This window comes from Dama dama, chromosome 11, assembly GCF_033118175.1.
Source record: "Dama dama isolate Ldn47 chromosome 11, ASM3311817v1, whole genome shotgun sequence".
Lineage (NCBI taxonomy): Eukaryota > Metazoa > Chordata > Mammalia > Artiodactyla > Cervidae > Dama > Dama dama.
In genome coordinates, this window is record NC_083691.1 from 56,744,803 (window position 1) to 56,764,150 (window position 19,348).

A 19,348-nucleotide genomic window follows, 5' to 3' on the forward strand; every position below is an offset into this window, starting at 1 on the left:
GTACAAAAATTTTTTAATACTTTTGCCCACTCAAAGCAAAAGTGCCCGGGGCCCACCAAAGTCATAATGCAGCCCTGAAAGGACCTATTGTACACCAGGTGATATTTCATCAAATCAACTAATTTAATCCTGATGGCAAGTTGTGAAATGCATGTTACTATCAACTAGGTTTTAGAGCTGAAGTAACTTGTCAGGATGGCACCAAGAGGAAGCAGAGGGGTGGGACTTGAGCCCCATGTAACTTCAAGTTCAGCATGCATTTTTCATCTCCCCAGGTCATAAGGAGCTAGTCACATTCTGCTCTGGTCTGCCATTCTCCATCCTGCCCCAGACCGTGGCCCTTCTGCTGGGTCCTCTTCCACCCTCCCTTACATGGGAGCAGCACAGCCATACTGCTCCAGGAGGCCTGTTACGGGCTTCTGCAAACCTGTTTCCCAGGTCTCTGCCTGCAGCACCCCCCACCCCACCCCCACCCCGGCACCCAGGACCTGCTGTGTGTGGCCAGAGACAGTGGTTCCTTATTCTCTGCTGCCATATTTCTGAGGCCCTCAGGGCAGTGTTGGGAGTCACGTGTGCATGCCAAGTTGCTTCAGTCGTGTCTGACTCTGTGCGATCCTATGGGCTGCAGCCTGCTAGGCTCCTCTGTCTATGAGATTCTCCAAGTAAGAACACTGGAGTGGGTTGCCATGCCCTCCTCCAGGGGATCTGCCTGAGCCAGGGATTAAACCTGTGTCTCCTGCAAGGGCAGGTGGATTCTTTACCTCTGACCCACCCTGCTGCCACTGCTGCTGCTAAGTCGCTTCAGTCGTGTCCGACTCTGTGTGACCCCGTAGACGGCAGCCAACCAGGCTCCGCCGTCCCTGGGATTCTCCAGGCAAGAACACTGGAGTGGGTTGCCATTTCCTTCTCCAATGCATGAAAGTGAAAAGTGAAAGTGAAGTCGCTCAGTTGTGTCCGACTCTTCGCGACCCGATGGACTGCAGCCTACCAGGCTCCTCCGTCCATGGGATTGTCCAGGCAAGAATACTGGAGTGGGGTGCCATTGCCCTCTCTGCTGACCCACCCTGGGAAGCCCTAAATAAGGTGTGCATGCATGCTTAGTCACTTCACGGGGTCACAAAACCCCTCACCTTCTGGATGGTTTGGAGACCTGTCCAGCACTGAGAGGTCACTGTATATCTATGAAAGGGGACCCAGAATAAAGCCACTGGACACTGCACAAATAGCATGAAACAGGAACTTCAGGATATTCTGGCCATATTCTGGGGTTGATTGGAGGAAAGGATATGAGTGAGATGAGGGTCTGAAGAAACATCTACCCTTGTGAACACATACAAAGGCACACAGACACACACACAGACACATACCTACATATACATAATCGTACTTACATGCATCCCCCTCAATGGCAAAAGCAAGGATCCTGTTACCAAAGAAGTTATAAGCAGGATGAAGTTGTCCTTCTGTGTCATCCACTAGCTGGCAGTGTGACCACACACGGGCCGTTTCATCTCCCCGAGTCTCAGTTTCCTCATCTACTAATTATAACACTTACCTTGCTGGTTTATTTTGAGAATTACATAAGATCATGCATTTCCAGTAGCTAGGTAAATGTTAAAATGCCATACAAATGCTTCTTCTTATTAACATAGTTTAGTCTGCCCTGAACAGTTTAGCACTTCTAAGCTGTCTTGTGTTTTTTACTAATTGCTTCCCAAATTTGTCTTCTCTTGCCTCTTCCTGGAGAATAAATTTCCCTCGTGGCCCCATGGAGTTGGCACAGATCTGGGTGCAGTGTTAGAGTTGTTCAGGCTTGATCAGCGTGCCCAGCACAGTCTCTGCGAGAGAGTGTCAATGGGAGACTGAATGTCAGTAGGGGCTCTGCTGGGCCACTAACAAGTCTTGTTAGTTTGCATTGATGAAGATAATTGGGATGATTCCAATCATAATGGGTTGTTGTTGTTGTTCCGTCGCTAAGTCATGCCCAATTCTTTGAGACCCCATGAATTGTAGCCCTCCAGGCTCTTCTGTCCTCCACTATCTACTGGAGTTTGCTCATATTCGTATCTGTTGAGTCAGTGATGCTATCTAACCATCTCATCCTCTGCCACCCCCTTCTCCTTTTGCCTTCAGTCTTTCCCAGCATCAGGGTCTTTTCCTATGAGTCAGCTCTTCGCAACAGGTGGCCAAAGTATTGGAGCTTCTGCTTTAGCATCTGTCCTTCCAATGACTATTCAGGGTTGATTTCCTTTAGGATGGACTGGTTTGATCTTCTTGCAGTCCAAGGGATCCTCAAGAGTCTTCTCCAACACCACAGTTTGAAAGCATCAATTCTTCGGTGCTCAGCCTTCATGCTCAGGCTTCCTGGAAAGAGGAGAGGGGCCCCCTTCTCACATGATCTCACATCCAACTCTCACATCCAGCTCTCACCACTGGAAAAACCATAGCTTTGACTATACGGACCTTTGTTGGCAAAGTAATGTCTCTGCTTTTTAATATGCTGTCTAGGTTTGTCATAACTTTTCTTCCAAGGAGCAAGCATCTTTTCATTTCTTGGTGGGCTCAGCCTCTTGTAAAGCATGTTTCAGACACTGGCCCCTTCAGTCCTGACAAGGACTGAATAAGAAAGTATCACTATGGGCACCATTCTAGAGATGAGGGAATGAAACTCAGGTTAAGTAATTTGCCTAAGGCCACCCAGTCAGTGAGTCCTGGAGGAAAGATGTGAGGCTGAGTGCAAGGTCTGTGAGCTTAACCTCAGAGCTAGATCAGGAGAGGAGCTCTGGGCCTAATGACTCCCATGTTCACTTCAAATCAGAGCCTGCGGGATTGATGGGGCGAGGGCCACGTCTGAGGGTGGAGGAGAAGAGAAGAAAGCACATCACTAGGAGAAGGGCCATCTGGAAGGGGTGGTGGTGGTGGTGGTGCACAGAGCCAGCGCCTTTGCAGGGAGCTCTCCTCCGGCTAAGGCTCCAGCTTGGAGCTGGGTTCCTCCTGGGGACGCCTGGAGCTGGTGTCTGCTGAGTGGAGTGGCTGTGGTCGTGGGACCAGAGGGAGGTGAGAATCATTCGGTGGGATTGTCAGCCGCTGGCCAGGAGGCCCAGCCTAGTGGCTCCCACTGGAAAGACTCAGATGGATGAAGTCGGGGAGCTTTTGCTGAGTTTTCTGTGTCCCCAAATAAACAAAGGGTGAGCAGCACAAGAAGGGCTGGACCACTGGCTTCCTAGAAAGAGGAGAGGGCCCCCTTCTCTGTCCTGCTCACGGCCTTTGCCCAAGAAAGCATCTTCCCAGAATTCCCTTTTAGGCCCTACCCATCAGTTAATAAAAGAATAATATTCCACAACCTGGGCATCTCCCAGGTGCCTGCTTGGCAAATGCTGAGGGCCAGTGTGCTGGCTTCCTAACAATTGCTGCAGAGAGAGAATAGGTAGGAAAAGATGGGGCGGGGGTCAACTTATGGAGAAGGGTAAAGTTTGTGGGAGCCCCCAGGGGCTGTCCTAAGGCTGTGAAGTCTGGTTACTGGTTCTCCAGTGCAGGAGACCAGGCGTCCTCCTGCAGCCTCCTCCTCCTCCACCTGCCCTGACCTGTGTCACAGCGACTGGTTTAGGGCCTGCTCCCCAATTACTAAAACATTCCTTAAGGGCTGCTGTCAAGTACCCCATAAGCCAGGGCCTGGCCTCCACTCCTAGCCTTCCCTGAATAGAGCTTCATACTCAGTGTGGAACAGAACAGCTGGGGCGCTGCAGGGCCCAGAGGAGGAAAGATGACTAAGCTGGAGAGAGTAGGGTGGGGTGAAGAAGGCTGGGCTGGGTCTCCAAGGGTTTGATGCTCCTAGACTCAGGACTAGCTCCTTCTCCTCAAAGGTTTAGCCATCAGAGTACCTGCTTGTTCAGTCGTGTCTGACTCTTTGCAACCCCACGGACTGTAGCCTACCAGGCTCCTCTGTCCATGGAATTTCCCAGGCAAGAATACTGGAGCGGGTTGCCATTTCCCACTCTAGGGGCTCTTCCCAATCCAGGGATCGAACCTGCATCTCTTGCGTCTCCTGCATTGGCAGGCAGATCTTTACCACTGCACCACTTGGGACGCCTCAGCCATCACAGAGTTCTATTACAAGAAGGTGAGGGACCTCCTGTTGTAGCGAAAGAATCTGTGTACTTGCTCCTTGGGAAGGGGACCTCCTTCCCACTAAATGAATGAGCAGAACCTAAGTCACCAAGGCCAAGGTCCTGTGGAGTGTACAGAGCTAAGAACTGAGGCAGGGCTCTGGGTGGTCCTGTCAGGATGAAGCCCCTGGAGTCTCCTTGATTTGGCCGCTAGGGGGACCCACTGAGCGCCAGCTCTCCTGCGTCCCCCTGGTCTCCTCAGTCTCCGGGATCACAGTTTTCCACCATTCCTGAGCCAGACCTCATCCCGAGGCAGAGACAGCGCTAACTTGTACAACCCACGCAATTTAGGTCTTGAGCGTTCAGAACAGTCAAGACCCAGCTCTGGGCACCGCTCCTGAAAATGCAGGTCCTTTCGAGCTGCATTCTCGCCCCCTTCCCCTGTGCCCCTCAACCTCTGGACCAATTTGTTGTCCAGTTGTAAGTCGCGTCCAACTGTTTGCGACCTCCTGGACTGCAGCACGCCAGGTTTCCCTGTCCTTCGCCATCTCTGGACTAAAGAGCCCTCCAAATTCTTCTCCAAGTCTGGAATGAGCCCAGCCGATTATTCATATGGCCAGCAGAGGGCAGCAGAACACACCCAAAGTCTCTCCTTCCAAAGATGACTGACATCTCCCCACCCAGCCCCAGTCCCACCCGCACACCCCACAGGCATGCAGGTTTGACTTTGTTCTCTAGAAATTAGAGCCCCTGAAGGTCAGAGGGGTGATGGGCCCCAGAGATTTTTATTTTTAGCTCATTGCTTCTCAAATTTAATATTGGGAGCTCCCTCTTTAAAAGTTAAATATGTATATGTGTTTGTGTTTGTGTGTATCACATGTATTCCCAATATTGTCTTACATGGTTTTTCTTTTGTAATCATGCTACTAAAACATATACAAAGGTAAAACTGCCTATGAACCTGTTGTGCTGATAATGCCCATACAACGAGAAACAGAAATGAACATTCCAATTAAACGAGAACAAATCTACAAACAAAATCAATAAAATTCAAAGTAATCCCATTGATGTATGTGATCTCTTATGTACTGCACTCAAATTTCTGGTGTCCTGTGACGGGGGCACTGCACTCCTTAGACATGATTGTTGTCGCTCGTTTAGTGTATTTACTTCCCTTTTGAGGTGGAATAACTTCCTCCTCCATCACTTTTTGTATATTACACATGGGGACACATCCCAAGCACAGTCCGTTGTGATGTCATATAACCTTTACATCTGTTTGCCTCTCCTTACTGGTTTGTGATAATTGTGATATTGTTGCTTGCAACTGTAAATACAGGTACAAATGCAGACAGTAAAATTATGTGTTGACTTACTTTTAAGGTGGCTGGACAGATGGTGCAAAAATGTCTTAAAAATTATCAAATGAAATCACATACGCAAATATACTACTGATCAAGAATTCTTAAACAGCAAGAATATTTACTCTTTGATATTACTTACATGTGGAATCTAAAAACTGATACAAATGAATGTATATGCAAAACAGAAACAGAATCACACACACAGAGAACAAGCGAGTGGTTACCAGAGGGGAGTGGGAAGGCAGAGGGAAAAATTAGGGGTATGGACTAAGAGATACAAACTACTATGTATAAAACAGATACACAATAAGGATAAATTGTATAGCACAGGGGGTTATAGTCATTATCTTGTAATAACTTTTAATGGCATGTAGTCTGTGAAAATACTGAATTACTATGCAGTATGCATGCATGTTTAGTCACGTCTGACATTTTGTGACCCCATGGACTGTAGCCTGCCAGGCTCCTCTGTCCTTAGGATCTTCCAGGCAAGAATACTGGATTGGATGCCATTTCCTCCTCTGGAGGATCTTCCCAACTCAGGAATCGAACTTGTGTCTCTGGTGTCTCCTACGTGGGCAGGCAGATTCTTTACCACTGAGCCATGTGGGGAACCCCCCCCCCCCACTATCCTGTATACATGAAACTAATATAATATTGGCAAATCGACAATACTTTAATTAAAAAATAAATAAAATTTAAAAAGAATGCAGGTCTGGAGCCCTGATTGACAAACATCCTCTCCCCCAACCCTTGCTTTTTACAGATGAATGAACAGGCTCAGAGAGGAGAATTGGCTTAGCTAAGGTCACACAGCTAATTAAATAAAAGCTTGATAGGTCTGGGTTTCTCTCACTTTGCAAAGCAATACCTCCTGTTATGGGTTGGACCCAAGGAAAGGAGTTTGAGGAATTCTCTTAGGAATTAACCATTGCAGTTCAGGTAATTTCCTGCACATTTCAAGCAGCCATCTTTCAAAGCTTGGAACAGGAAAGAAATTAGACATATTCAGAAACTGCCACAGACAGAATGAACTTGTCTAGAGCCCTTCTAGACTCTGGGGCTTGCATTGAAGGCCCAGTCTGCACCTGTCTATATGTTTTCATTTTCTCACACACATACACACACATTGAAGTTTATAGAAAGAACAAAATATGTACTTATTAAGTCTTTCAGGAATTTAGGCCTTATTGGATACTATGGTTAGGGCTTGGGGGAAGCGGACTATCATTGCCCCAGCTCCAGGGGCAGATTTTTAATCTGAGGTCTACTAACTCCCAAAGGGGGCTTTCCTGGTGGCTCAGTGATAAAGAATCTGTCTGCAAATACAGGAGACATGGGTTGAACCCTGGGTTGGGAAGATCTCCTGGAGAAGGAAATGGCAAGCCAATCTAGTATTCTTGCCTGGAAAATCTCATGGACAGAGGAGTTTGTTGGGTTACAGTCCATGGGGTCACAAAGAATTGAACACAATTTAGCAACTGTACAATAACAGCTCTCAAAGTGTCCATGGATAGAATTCTGAGGCTTTGAAAACCAAATGGGAAAAAACTGCATCTTTATATTCCCCAGCCTGTACCTGAAATTTAGCACTTCCTTGAAATATAAATCTTGACAACAAACCAATTAACTCTAGTAGCACCTGAAACAGAAAAATTGCAGACATTTTCACATGGCATTGTAGAAGCAGTTGTAGGTGTCTTGAAGTATCATTAACACTCATAACTACTTTAAAATAATATTAGATCTGACACTATATTATTTAATTATTAATAAAAACATATATTTCTATATTCAGTTCAGTTCAGTCACTCAGTTATGTCCGACTCTTTGCGACCCCATGCACCACAGCACACCAGGCCTCCCTGTCCATCCCCAACTTCCGGAGCCTACTCAAACTTATGTCCATCAAGTCGGTGATACCATCCAACCATCTCATCCTCTGTCATCCCCTTCTCCTCCTGCCTTCAATCTTTCCCAGCATCAGGGTCTTTTCCAAGGAGTCAATTCTTCACATCAAGTGGCCAAAGTATTGGAGTTGCGGACTCAGCATCTAGTCTTTCCAATGAATATTCAAGATTTATTTCCTTCAGGATGGACTGGTTTGACCTCCCTGAAGTCCAAGGGACTCTCAAGAGTCATCTCCAACACCACAGTTCAAAAGCATCAATTCTCCGACACTCAGTTTTCTTTATGGTCTGACTCTCACATCCATATGTGACTACTGGAAAAACCAAAGCTTTGACTAGACAGACCTTTGTTGGCAAAGTAATGTCTCTGCTTTTTAATATGCTGTCTAGATTGGTCATAATTTTTCTTCTAAGGCGCAAATGTCTTTTAATTTCATGGTTGCAGTCACCATCTGAAGTGATTTTGGAGCCCAAGAAAATAAATTCTGTCACTGTTTCCATTGTTTCCCCATCTATTTGCTATGAAGTGATGGGACTGGATGTCACGATCTTAGTTTTCTGAATGTTGAGTTTAAAGCCAACTTTTTCACTCTCCTCTTTCACTTTCATCATAGGCTCTTTAGTTCTTCACTTTCTGCCATAAGGGTAGTGTCATCTGCATATCTGAGGTTATTGATATTTCTCCTGGCAATCTTGATTCCAGCTTTTGGCATTCACATGATGTACTCTGCATATAAGTTAAATAAGCAGGCTGACAAAATACAGCCTTGACATACTCCTTTCCCGATTTGGAACCAGTCTGCTGTTCCATGTCCAGTTCTAACTGTTGCTTCTTGACCTGCATACGGATTTTTCAGGAGGCAGGTAAGGTGGTCTGGTATTGCCATCTCTTTTAGAATTTTCCACAGTTTGTTGTGATCCACACAGTCAGAGGATTTGGCATAGTCAATAAAGCAGAAGTAGATGTTTTTCTGGAGCTCTCTTGCTTTTTGGATGATCCAACGGATGTTGGCAATTTGATCTCTGGTTCCTCTGCCTTTTGTAAATCCAACTTGAATATCTGGAAGTTCACAGTTCATGTACTGTTGAAGCCTAGCTTGGAGAATTTTGAGCATTACTTTGCTAGTGTGTGAGATTAGTGCAATCGTGTGGTAGTTTGAACATTCTTTGGCATTATCTTTCTTTGGGATTGGAATGAAAACTGATCTTTTCCAGTCCTGTGGCTGTTTTCCAAATTTGCTGGCATATTGAGTGCAGCATATTACATGTACTTAAAAGTGTTTTGGTAACTGTCTCTCAGTATAATTGGTTTCCTTTTTTATCCCATGCATTTTATGTTGTGCATTTAAAAATAGGCTGTTCTAGAAATTCATGCACAAGAGAATTACTCTATATTTGTGGAAAACCTGTAAAGTTATGATTTCTTGAGCATCAGTTATAAATCAGGCACATTCCTGGTTTTATACAGTACATTATTGCTTAATCTTACAACAGTGAGTAGGAGGTTATCATTCCTCTTTTATACATGAGGAATCTGAGGCTCAGAGAGGTATCTAATATCATTCACTTCACAAAATATAATATGTGCAGTACTATAATAGATATATTGTCTAGTACTGTAAAAGACCCTGATGCTGGGATAGATTGAGGGCAGGAGGAGAAGGGGATGACAGAGGATGAGATGGTTGGATGGCATCACCTACTCAGTAGACTTGAGTTTGAGCAAACTCTGGGAGACAATGGAAGGACAGGGAAGAGTGGTATGCTGCAGTCTATGAGTTCCCAAAGAATCAGACACAACTTAGAGACTGAACAACAACAACTGTAATAGAAATAGAGACAAAATGAGGGTAATACAGTATCTGTTTTTGTTCACTACTGTATCCCCCATGCCTGGCACTGCCTAGATGCTCAGTGGATGTTTGTTGAATGACTAGATGAGAAGACATCGAGGGTGGGATAGGAAATGCTTCAAAGGAAAAATGAGAGTTAAGAAGAGCCCTGGGACTTGGGGAAATGCAAGCTGATATAAAGCAATCATGGTCCTCCATTCCCCATGACAGTTTCACAACGGGCTAGTCACCTGACTTTGGCCCGTGAGATGCAAGGGAAAGCTCATCCAGGACTGGCTCTGCTTCTTGACGTTGGAATGGGAGGTGGGGACACTTGGAGCCACTGCAGCCACTTTGCCCTCATGAGGGTGGCAGAATAGAAAGGAGACAGGGTCCTTGGCCCTCAGAGGCGCTATGAACCTCTGGGCTGAACAGCTTAGCTTCCCACCTCTGGATTTCTAGTTAGAGGAGATAACAAGGCTGATTATATTTAAATCCACTTTAGTTGAGTTTTATGTGCATTGTGGCTAAAGGCATCCTAAAAAGAAGGTGTTTGTGAAAAGAATGGAATCAGGAAAGACTTCCATGTTCTTCTAAGAAGCTTGTGGTTTTTCCCTAGAGGTGGTGATGTGTGTGTGTGGGTGGGTGTTATGTGATTAAGTGATTGGAAGAAGGGACTGAAATGGTGTGATTTATGTTCTAGAAAGTATACTTTGGAAGTGGTGTGGGGGATGGGAGAGTGTAAATGTTTAATAAAATGGTGCAAAGATAGTAAATAAGCAAAGGGTGGGGGTCTTGCTGTGCTTTCATCTTGAGGAAGAAGAGAAGTGGAGTAAGTAACATGTTGAAATTGGAAATTTATGGTAGAACTCAACTTCCAGGGGACCCACCATGGGGTGGATCCGATCTTGCAGACCTCAGAGAGGACAGGTTGTGGGGAGGATGCTCAGGACAGTGACCTGAGGTCCTGCCAGGACCAGGCCATCAGCATTATCATGAAAGGGTCGGTCAGTTTATTCACTCATGGATCAGTCGTTAGGACTCAGCACTTTCACTGACATGACCCAGGTGCAATCCCTGGTCCAGGAACTAAGATCCCACCAAAAAAAAAAAAAAAAGAGAGAGAGAAGACACAAAAGAAAGGGTCAGTCTGCCCACTGCCATTTAGTATCAGGAATCTTGCATTCTAGTCTACATAATTCTTTGAAAATTGGTAGGGCTTCCCAGGGGCTTCCCTGGTAGCTCAGCTGGTAAAGAATCCGCCTGCAATGCAGGAAATCCCAGTTCAATTCCTGGATCAGGAAGATCCCCTGGACAAGGAATAGGCTACCCACTCCAGTATTCTTGGGTTTCCCTAGTGGCTCAGATGGTAAAGAAAGCACCTGCAATGCAGGAGACCTGGGTTTGATCCTGGAAATGCAAGGTTCAGGTTTGATCCCTGGGTTGGGAAAATCCCCTGTGTAGGATATGGCAACCCATTCCAGTATTCTTGCCTGGAATATTCCATGGAGAGAAGAGCCTGAGGGGCTACAGTCTATGGGATCGCAAAGAATCAGACACAACTGAGTATGTGTCCGCACACACACACACACACACACACACACACACACACACAATCTTTCAATGATGTTTAAAATTTTTTTAATTTATTTTATCTTTTGGCTGTGCTGGGTCTTCATCATGGCCTGTGGGCCTTCTTCTATTGTGGCACTTGGGCTTAGTTGCCCTGTAACATGTGGGATCTTAGTTCCCCAGCCAGGGATTGAACATGTGCCCCTGCATTGAAAGGTGAATTCTTAACCACTGGACGACCAAGGAAGTTCCTCTTTCTACAATTTAAGTGGTTCCTCTCAACGTGACAGAATACACCCTCTCTTTTTTTAGATAAACAAAAACTTGCTGTGTTTGGGTGTGTTGATCTGTGTGTAATTGACTCAAGGAGTTGGACCAGATTGTTCCAGGCATCCAAGCCGATCCTGGGGACAGAAGTGGTCCTTGTGGTGGACGTGGGAGTGGCCTGGGAGTCAGGAGTCCCTCTTCCTGCTCCTGTTTCTGCCACAGGGTATATTCTGTCCAGCTGGTGGTCTCAGATGTATCCCATCCCTTCTTGGTGCTGTGCATGGTGGGTTTGGTCCTCTCTCCCTACCCCCAATTCCTATACTCTGTGTTCCTTCCCAGTCTCCATGTCCCTCCATTGGGCTGCCTCTTTTACTTTCACTGATCCTTCATAGGGAGAGGATGGAGTTCCTCAGAATAAAAAGTTGTTCTCAGTGTCTGGTTTGGTATCAGCAGCCAAGTGAACGTACAACATTTATAAAGTCCCTACTATGTGCTCAATACCATGCAAGGCATGAGGAGGCATCCAGAAGAAGATCGACCCCACTCTCCAGTAGTTGTCTGTACACACACACACACACACACACACACACACACACACAGAGTGTTGGGAGCCTGGGTAGTTTTCTGTGGTGGTTCTGAGAACAGGGGAAGTCACTAGTGCAGTGTTGACAATTAGTAAAAGCTTCTAGAGGAGGACTTTCCTGGCAGACCAGTGGTTAAGACTCTGAGCTTCCAATGCAGGGGACACAGGTTCAATCCTTGGTCGGGAAACTAGGACCCCACATGCCATGGGGGAAACTAAGGCAGCACCCTGCAACTACTGAGCCCACGTGCAGCTAGAGAAGACTGCACACGAAAACTAGACAGAAGCCTCCACTTGCCATAACAAGAGAAAGCCTGCAAGCAGTAACAAGGAGCCGGAACAGCCAAAAAAAAGAATCTTCTAGAGGGAGTGAGTCAAATACATTTGGGGTTTGAAAGTGAAAGTCACTCAGTCACGTCCTACTCTTTGAGACCCCGTAGACTGTAGCCTGCCGGGCTCCTCTGTCCATGGAATTCTCCAGGCATGTATACTGGAGTGGGTAGCCATTCCCTTCTTCAAAGGATCTTCCCAACCCAGGGATCGAACCTGAGTCTTCTGCATTGCAGGCAGATTCTTTACCACTAGTGCCACCTGGGAAGCCTATAATTTTGGGGTTTGGGCGAAGGGAATTCTTATCAACTGTTATGGACTGAATTGCCCTCCCCCCTTACCAGATGGATATTCTTATGTTGAAGTCCTAAACCTCAGGACCTGAGAGTGTAACTGTATTTGAAGACAGGGTGTTTAAAGAGGTAATTAAGTTAAGATGAGGTCATTAGGGTGGGCTATAATCCACTATGACTGGTGTCTTTATAAGAAGAGGAGATTAGGTCACAGACACGTACAGAAGGAAGATGACATGAAGACAGTGTAAACATGATCATCTTCAAGCCAATGAGACAGATTCTGACCTTGTGATCCTCAGAAAGAGCCAACCTTGTGGACACCTTATCTCAAACTCCCAGTGTTCAGAGTCGTGAAACATAGTTTCTGTTGTTTAAGCCACTCAGTTTGTTGTCCTTACTTATGGTCCTAATATATACCTTAATATAGCTTTTAAAGGGGCTTCCCAGGTGACTCAGTGGGTAAAGAATCTGCCTGCAATGTAGGAGACATGGGCTTGATGCCTCAATTGGAACGATCCCCTGGAGGAGGACATGACAACCCACTCCAGTATTCTTGACTGTAGAACTCCATGGACAGAGGAACCTGGCATGCTCTAGTCCACAGGGTTGCAAAGAGTTAGACACCTTTTACTATATATATGTATATTTATTTATTTATTTGGCTGCACCAGGTCTTGGACAGCAAGGAGATCAAACCAATCAGTCCTAAAGGAAATCGACCCTGCATATTCATTAGAATGACTGACGCTGAAGCTGAAGCTCCAGTACTTTGGCCATCTGATGCAAAGAACTGACTCATTAGAAAAGACCCTGATGCTGGAAAGATTGAAGGCAGGAGGAGAAGGGGGTGACAGAGGACAAGATGGTTGGATGGCATTACCAACTCAATGGGCATGAGTTTGAGCAAGCTCTGGAAGATGGTGAAGGACACAGAAGCCTTCTGTGCTGCAGTCCCTGAGGTGGCAAAGAGTGACCGAGCAACAAAAGGTCTCATCTGCGGCACGTGGGATCTGCATTCTTCATCACAACATGTGAGATCTTTAGCTGTGGCATGTGGGCTCTATCTTAATGACAATGGGTCAAACCCAGGCTTCTTGTCTTGGGAGCTCAGAGTGTTAGCCAATGGACCACCAGAGAAGTCCCAAAATACCTATTAAAATACATATAAATAGAGCATCCCCCTATCTTCAAGTAAACTTTATGTTCCTGTAGGATATACATACTTCGTCTATGGGCTAAGTTCACCCACTTGGAAAGTCATGGGCTTGCACTCATTCATTCATTCATTCTTCCAATACATTTAAAAATATATATTTATTTATTTGGCTGAACTGGGTCTTAGTTGCAGCATGCGGGATCTTAGTTTCAGAATGTGGGATCTAGTTCCCTGACCAGGGATTGAACCCAGGACCCCTGCATAGGCAGCAAAGAGTCTTAGCCACTTAGCCACCAGGGAAATCCCCATCTGATACATTTTTAAGGAGTGCTGGTTGTAAGCTAGGTATGGGCTTAAGCATGGGTTTAGACATGCAGCTATAACAGATAAAGTACCTGCTCCTCTGGAACTTTCATTTGGGGGAGGGCAGGGGGCAGGCAATAGAGGAATAAATAAATAAGCAAGGTAAGTCCAGAGTATGATAAGGCTGAAAAGGAAAGTGAACAGAGACGGTGAAGACGTGATGAAGATCAGAGGAGCAGGGCTGGTTTTGGTGGGGTGGTCAGCAGATGGTCTCTGAGCCACCCCAGCTGTGAGGACTGGATATCCTAGCAGGAGAACGTTTCAGGGAGAAGTCACAGCTAGAGGAAGGGCTTAGGGTTGGGGCTTGCTTGGGTGGTTGAGAATCCCCAAGGAGATAAGTATTGTTGTGGCCAGGTCTGTAAGGGGACAATGGGATAGAATGAGCTTCTGAGCCCAGCGGGGACCCCATCATGCAGACCCTAGTAGTCCCCAAGAGAGGCTTGGGATGAAATGGTTTAATTTGTATGCTTAAAAGATCAGTCTGGAGCATATCATCCAGGAATTCTACTTATGGGTACATAACCCAAAGAATAGGTTTTTCCTGGTGGCTCAGCGGTAAAGAATCTGCCTGCAATGCAGGAGAGACATAGGAGATGTGGGTTTGATCCATGGGTGGGGAAAATCCCCTAGAGGAGGAAATGGTGACCCATTCCAATGTTTTTGCCTGGGAAATCCCACGGATAGAGGAATCTGGTGGGCTACAGTCGACGGGATCACAAAAGAGTTCGACACGACTTAGTGACTAAACAACAACAACAAGACCAAAGAACTGAAAGCAGACTTGAATAAATATTTGTACGCCCATATTCATAGTAACATTATTCACAGTAGCCAAGACATGGAAACAACTCAAGTGTCCATCAAGAGATGAATAAGTAGGGACTTCCCTGGTGGTCCAGTGGTTAAGACACAGAGCTGCCAATGTAAGGGGCATGGATTTGATCCCTGGTCAGGGAGCTAAGATAACACATGCCATGCAGCATGGCCAAAAGACAATAATAATAATATATATTTTTTAAAGACCCCATAAAAGAGATGAACAGGTAAACAAATGGTATATCCATACATTATCCAGGCTTAAAATTTTGACGTTTGCTACAACATGAATAAATTCTTGAAGATATTACTCTGAGTGAAAAAGCCAGACACAAAAGGACAAACACCATATGATTCCACTTAGGTGAGGTGCTTAGAATAGCAAATTCATAGAGACAGAAAGAGACAGGTGGTTGCAGGGGCTCAGGGGAGGGGGGGATGGGGAATTAATGTTTAATGAGTAGAGAACTTTCAGTTTGGGATGATGAAAATGTTTCGGAGGTGGATGGTAGTGATAGTTACACAAGACTGTGGAGGCACTTAATGCCATTGAACTGGACACTTGAAAATTATTAAAAGGGCAAATTTCATGTTATGTGTATTTTAACACAAATTTTATTTTATTATTATTTTTGTTTTAGCTGCACTGGGTCTTTGCTGCCACAAGCGGGGGCTTCTCTCCAACTGTGGTGCGTGATCTCAGTTGCCCCACAGCATGTGGGATCCTCGTTCCCCAACCAGGGATCAAACCTGAGTCCCCTGCTTTGGAAGGCAGATTCTTAACTGCTGGCAGCGAGTGGTTAAAATCACAAGTTTTTCCAAGGCTGATTCATGTCAATGTGTGGCAAAAACCACTACAATATTGTAAAGTAATTAGCATCCAACTAATAAAAATAAATGGAAAAATAAATAAATAAAATTTGAAAAGATCTTAAAAAAATCTTTTTTAAGTGAAAAAAAAAAAAAAATCACAAGTTTTAAAAACCAGTCTGGTTGCAGCTCAAGGTGGGGAGAGTAGCAGACCGAAAGAAAGTGGGCGGGCAGCCCAGACCACTTCCCCATCTCTCTGAACCAGGCTGGCTCCAGGTTTCCCACTCCAAAACCTTCACCAGTCCCAGTGCCATAGACGCTGAGCCTGGATCCAAGGCTCCCCACATGGGGATCACACTGAGCTCTGGCCTTTGGTGCTGCGTTGTTGCCGAGGTGGAAGGCTGTGGGGAGGGGCGGGGGAGGGGGAGGGGGCGTGGCCCTGGGCCACCAGCTGCTGCTCAGACCCCTCACAGCCTCCCAGGAATTCCTTCTTTGGCCCATGGAGCTGCCTGGGCAGGCCCACATGCGGGAATCACCCTCCTTTAAAAAAAAAAAGGTGAGAGAGCGAGAAAAGCAGAACAATTAAAATCTTAGTGTATGAATAATTACATTTTAAAAATCCCCACATTTTTTTTACATCAAAAAGAATTCTGTAATCAGAGGTTTAATTTGCAGATTTAGTGGCATTTGGCAGGTTAAAAGTAGGTGCTGTGAAGTGAGTAAGCGTGGGATTTGGGGCTGGAAGCAAAGAATGAGAAAATCTGCTGGGCCAGAAATCCTGGCTTTGAGCTGCCTCGGAGATTTGCGGCCTGACTTCCTCTGCCCATAGCCATCCTGGACTACATCCTCTTGGGAGAGGAAGGTAGAGAATGGAGGAGGAGAGGAATGAAGCCCTCCAGGCCCCCTCCTTCTTCTAAAGAGCCTCATTGTATGTTTATTTTTTAAAATAATTATTTGTTCATTGCAAAAAAAAAAAAAAAAAAAAAAAATTCTGGACTTCCCTGGTGGTCCAGTGGTTAAGAATCCACTTGCCAATGCCAGGGACACAGGCTTGATCCCTGGTCTGGGAAGATTCCACATGCTGCAGAGCGACTAAGCCTGTGTGCCGCAACTATTGAGCCCGCATGCTGCCACCGCTGAAGCCCAGACACCCTAGAGTCCATGCTCCGCAACAAGAGAAGCCGTTGCAACGAGAAGCCTGTGAGCTGCAACTAGAGAACACCTGCGTGCAGCAATGAAGACCCACACAACCAAAAATAAATAAATAAAATTTTAAAATTTGGAAAATATAGAAAAAAAAAAGCAAAGATCACCTGTAGTTTCACTGTCTGAAGGTAGCAAGAGTACATTTTCCTCTTCTCTAAGATAGTGTGAAAAGACCAGAGAAGCCTGGTGTGCTGCAGTTCATGGGATCGCAGAGTCGGACACGACTTAGCAGATGAACAGCAACAATGTGGAAAAAGTCCTTTGGCCAACTGGATTGGGCTTCACGAGGTGCATGTCTATTATCCTCACCCCTCTCTATTTGTTCTTTCTCTCTTCTTTTCTGGAAGTCTCCCTTTTTTTTTCTTCCCAGTGAAAACCCAAACAAAACAGGAGCCTTGACATATGAAAGTCAGGTAGGGAGACTTGGGTTCAAGAACCTTTCCAACAGAGGTGCTAGAGGAGCAGCCTAAAGGAAGGGGCTCTGAGCTGGAGATCCTGGTTAGGGGAGGGGTGTAGTGGGTGAGCAACAGAAGGGTTATTCTAGGGTGGCCTTTTCAGAGGAAGGGAAGGGAAAGATGCAGGCGAGGGTGGTGTTTATCCCCTGTATCAACTAGTCATTGGTTATAGGCTAGCCCCAGGAAGAGGGAAACTGGTGAGGTGATGCCTTTCCACTGAGACAATTTCTGCTTAAGCTTAGGGTTCAGGGTTGTCTGTAGTAGAGCTCCCAACAGCTGGGGTGTAGACTGTGTGCCCTTCAGTCCTCCAGGGTGTGTGTATGAGAGAAATAGTGACAGACAGACAGCCAGGGTGACAGACTGGATTGCTGGAGCTCACCAAGGCCAAAGTCTAAAAGCAGAACAAGGCAGAGAGCAAATGTACAGGCACCAAGGAGGAAAAGGGGGATGGGATGAGTTGGGAGACCGAGAATGAAGTGTAGGTACTAATGATACTGTGTATAAGACAGGTAACTAATGAGAACCTACTGGAGAGCACAGGGATCCCTACTCAGTGCTTTGTTGTGGCCTAAATGGGGAGGAAATCCCCCACAGAGGGGATAATGTATACCTATAGCGGATTTGCTTTGCTGTGAGTAAACTAACACGAGATTGTGAAGCAACTATGTGCTGTGATGTGCTTAGTCTCTTGGTCATGTCCGATTCTTTGCGACCCCATGGACTGTAGCCCTCCAGGCTCCTCTGTCCATGGGGATTCTCCAGGCAAGAATACCGGAGAGGGTAGCCTATCCCTTCTCCAGGAGGACTTCTCAACCCAGGAATCCAACCAGGGTCTCATGCATTGCAGGCGGATTCTTTACCATCTGAGCTACCTGGGAAGCCCTAAAGCAGCTATACTCCAATTAAAAAAAAAAAAAAAAAAACATAAAAAATTCCAAACAGTACAAGACAGTTACCCCCTGGAGAAACCTTACCAGTGGCCTCTGTGAAGACAAACGCGGGAAGGAGACCCTAGCTGGGTTGTCCTGAAGCTCATTGGAGAGGAGGAAAGCCACTTTAGGGTACACCATCTGTGGTGGAACTGTCACCAGGATGCAGGTTTTCGTGAAGACCCTGACAGGGATGAGCATCTTCTCAAGGTCAAGCTCTTGGATATGATAGAAAATGTAAAGGCCAAGATCCAGGATAAGGAAGGAGTTCCTCCTGACCAGCAAAGACTGATCATTGCTGGAAAGAAACTGGAAGATAGATGTCCTTTGTCTAACTACAACATTCAGAAGGAGTCCACTCTTCATCTTGTGTTGAGACGTCATGGGGGAGCTAAGAGAAGGAAGAAGTCTCATGCCACTCCCAAGAAGAACAAGCATAAGAGATAAAAGGTTAAGCTGGCTGTCCTGAAATACTATAAGGTGGAGGAGAATGGCAGAATCAGTCGCCTTCATGGGGAGTGTCCTTCAGATGAATAATGTGCTGAAGTTTTTATGACCAGTCACTTTGACAGACAGTATTATGGCAAATGTTGTCTGACCTATTGTTTCAATAAACCAGAAGACAAGTAATTGTATACAGGTTAATAAAAGACATAAATTAACGAACTAACAAAACAAGACAGAGAGGAGCAAAGCCAGGGGCAATCTGGCAGCTTGGCAGAATAGGACAGGCAGTTTTAGGAGACACGAAGGCAAAATCCAGAGCGCTGACAAAACAAGACCTTCCCGAGGAAGCCAAAGCTGCCAGCCCCACAGCCTGGAGTTCCTTCGTGGTCCAGTGGTTAAGAATTCACCTGCCAGTGCAGGGGACATGGGTTCAATCCCTGGTCTGGGAAGATTCCATACGCAGTGGGGCAACAAAGCCTGGGTGCCGAAACTACCGAAGCCCACGTGCCCTAGAGCCCATGCTCCACAACAAGAGAAGCCACTGCAATGAGAAACCCTTGCTCCAGAACTAGAGAGTATCCCCTGCTCTCCATAGCTAGAGAAAGCTTGCACACAGCAATGAAGACCCAGCACAGTCAAAAATAAATAAATAAAAAATAAATTAATTTTTAAAAACCACTTAAAAAAGTCGGTTGTTGAATACAAAACACTAGTGGAGGCTGTGTTAGATGTCATATGTGTACAATTAGGTAGTTTCCTGTCATCCTTCAATAAGTTTCATCATTTTTGAAAAACATGTTATCACATGCTATTATCAATGGCGCTTATGTAAATGCGTCCAGTATTTTTTTAGTAGATATATTGGAGAAAAAACAGAAAAGATTCAGGGAACTGCTTTATTGATAC

General features: G+C 45.7%; 1 pseudogene; it reads left to right on the forward strand.

Annotated features, from left to right (window-relative positions):
- The first annotated feature begins 18,158 nt into the window (after positions 1 to 18,158).
- Positions 18,159 to 18,625, forward strand: LOC133065541 (ubiquitin-ribosomal protein eS31 fusion protein-like; annotated as a pseudogene).
- The last annotated feature ends 723 nt before the right edge of the window (positions 18,626 to 19,348 follow it).